The sequence below is a fragment of the Corvus kubaryi genome, unplaced genomic scaffold (assembly GCF_017639235.1).
Source record: "Corvus kubaryi isolate FWS band 111438036 unplaced genomic scaffold, C.kubaryi_AGA036_p1.0 37398, whole genome shotgun sequence".
Lineage (NCBI taxonomy): Eukaryota > Metazoa > Chordata > Aves > Passeriformes > Corvidae > Corvus > Corvus kubaryi.
This window is the reverse complement of record NW_024581137.1, coordinates 15,927,030-15,930,264: the sequence shown is the minus strand read 5'-3', so window position 1 is coordinate 15,930,264 and position 3,235 is coordinate 15,927,030.

Here is a 3,235-nt window from a genome sequence, read left to right as displayed (position 1 = left end):
GCCGCTGGAAACCTTCCGTGCTGCCCCGCACAGACAGTTCCGGCCCCGCGGGCGCCAAGCTCAAGAGTCGACATAAAAACTCCCGAATCACCCCAAAGGCTGGGGCTGCAGCACCCGTGACCGATTGAGCTACTCTGACTCGGGGGGAATAGCTCACCCAAGGGCGAGGACATGCACAAATAGCCATGGACAGCCTTTCCCCCCCCGCAGCCTTTCCATCCCTCCTCTGCCTGTGTTCCAGCCGCCAGCCAGTAAAATCCAACGCACACGTGTCTAAAACGGGAAAATGCCAGCGGCTGGTGGGGTTTATCGCTGGCAAACACTACTTAGGCACACAGGGTTGCGGGACGATGGACTCAAAACCTTCCTGCGGGTGTTGAACAGATGCCTTCGGGGATGTGGTGGTGTCTGGGAAGAAGCGACTCTGCTGTGTCAAACCTGTGCGGGGCGCAGGGTTTAACCACGTCAGGTCTTTTCTCCCAGGAAAATGAGCGACAGGACGAGAGGAAACGGCCTCAAGTTGTGGCAGAGGAAGATTAGATCGGGTATTGGGGAAAATTTAGTCACGGAAAGGGTGGTTAAGCATTGGAACAGGCTGCCCAGAGAACGTGGTGGGATCACTGTCCCTGTGAGTGTTCAAAAAACGTGTAGATGGGGCATTTAAGGACGGGGTTTCGTGATGGCCCTGGCAATGCTGGGATAATGGGTGGACTCGATGATCTTAGAGGCCTTTCCCAACCTGGATGATCCCATGGCTCTATGATTAGGGGCTGTGAGCGAGTGGCTGGGCGGGAGGACAGCGTTTATGGGAATTGTATTTAATAGTGTAGCCAGGGAAGGTTACGGTAAAGTAGGTGGGTCAGGCAGAGGGTTCTGGGCAGCCTGGCACAGGGATGGTACCTATGACATTCTGGCTTTAGGGAGGTCTGGCTTTCATCAGTATTCAGAATTGATTCACCCTTTTTTTCCTTTTCTGAGCAGGCAACCAGCACAGCCGAGAGTGCAGTAGATAGGATAGCAAAGATTCCCTTTTGGTGTTGGCGGAAATCTCTTTTTATAAAGACACATGAGCTTTCAGCATGGTCAGCTGGAATCTGTCCTTGCTTCTCTTTACCCCACTACTCCATCTTCTCCACCACTGAGGTACATATGTGTGGGTGTTGCCCTTGAGGCTTATAACTGGGTGGTTTTGGTGTTCACACCCAAAACTGTGATCCAGAAAATTACCAGTAGCTTTCACACACACTCCTTGTCCTGTGTTTACTTCTTGCCCTTTTAGGAACGAGCCACACTGTGTTCAGAAATGCATCTCCCAAGTTTACAGTCCAACTGACATTGCCTCTCTGAAGCGGGTTAATCTCCGCTATCACAGACATCACTGCATCTTTTTGCTCTCTCCCTGGCATCAAGAACAGCAACAGGGATGTTGCTAAATTTCATGCAGATGTGTTTTCTAATGGGGTCCATTGGTAGCTTATGCTGCTGTTCTGACAGAGACCGCTATACCAGGAGGAAGAAAGGGTCTAAAAATGATAAAGGTGTTATGTCCCAATTTCTGAATACTGTGGCAACCCTACAGTGGTGCTAACCCTACCACAGTCCCCAGGAAGTAGCAAAATTCTGTTTGTCCCCATTTCAGAGATGTGGAACCAAGGCACATAGGAAGATCATGCTCCCAATCAGACAAGAGGGCTCCCTTGATCCTAGTGAGCCTTGTTGCTACAGAATGATGCTTTTCTCATGTAGCATCCTGCACAGCTGAGGTGACACAGGATTTCATGCACCAGTAACTTGGAAGTAATAAACGGGGGCACACATTTTTGAGAGAAAAGTTTCAGTGCTGTACTTTTTCCCTTTTTATCATGATGCAAAATCAACCTTTTTGGTTGGTTGGTTGGTTGGTTTTTTTTGTTTTTTTAGGTGCATGCAGCTTGTCATGGTGCTAAAGAGGCATGAACTCATCAGGTGTGTGTGTGTAAGGGGGAGTGGGTGTAGCAAGATGGCTGCAACTGGATGCAGTCAGATGGCAAACTGCCTGCTCTAATCAGTGCGACAAGAATTCAAGTGCCTCCTGAACACAGCAGTAAAAGGCTTTCTGCACAGCAGTGGAAATGACTACCACTTCTTTTGGAGGAAAGGAACAGAAAGGTAGAGCACCTATTACAAAATAACCTTTCCCACCAGTCTGCTGCCTTGGGTAGTACTCAGAACTGCAATAAGTGGAAACACCACTTTTGAACTGGCAGCCTTCACAGGAAAGGTCACCTGAGTTTCACCTGATCTGTTTGGAGGGTCTCCCCAACTTTGCAGTGAAAATGGAAAAAACAAAAACGAGGGGGTGGGAGTGCAGCCAGCTGATGATTTGCAGTGAATGCTGCAAGCAAACATGCAGCTGGGGTGACTGTTATCACTCATATAGCTCTCTAATTGCTGAAATTGTCTGTGGCATAGTGCAGCTCCTCAGCTCAGGACTGCAGGTACAAATAAGACCTCTGTGTGAAGGAGAACAGGTGGTGCTATAAACTCTATTTTTCTTGTGGCAAAATGGCACTTCTGCAAATAAAAGGGAAAAAAATAACCTGAGAAGTGTAAACTTACCCCAGGAATCTTCCAGCTCATCCTTCCCATTAACAAGAAAAAAAAACCCCAGTGAATATAAATGTAGCAATACTTTGTGACTGAAATGTCCATGCTACTCAGGGGTAGGGGGAGTTTGTCTAGTAACTCCTTCATGCTGGAAAGACTGCACATAGGGTAAGATTTACATAGCAGGTGTGACTGCAAGACCCATAATCCCAGGTGAGGAATGTCAATCTGAATAATGAGTTGAGTTCTTTCTGGGAGTTAGCCATGACCTGTGTTAGCAGCCAAGAACCAGACTGAAGGAGGGAGCTCTCTTTAGCTCACCAGCAAAGACCCTAGGGCAATACAATAATGAGGCTCACTTTAGCCACGTGCTGTTCTATCACAGTATTTGGTGTGTGGGTAAACCCAAGGGATGCAGTTGAATATTGCAGAGCTGCAGGGCTTCTGTCAAGCAGATCTGCACAGAACTGGGGCCTTCCCTGTGTATTTGTTGGAATATCACCTTGGCAACCTGCAGCAAGCCTTGGCTTAGACCACTGCTCCCCACGACCCACAGCAGGTCTCTAAGATACCAAACTGTAAACCCTTTAGCTGTCTTAAGTTATGTGCCTTTGATATCTGGAGACTAAGAGAAAAGATATTTTAAAGT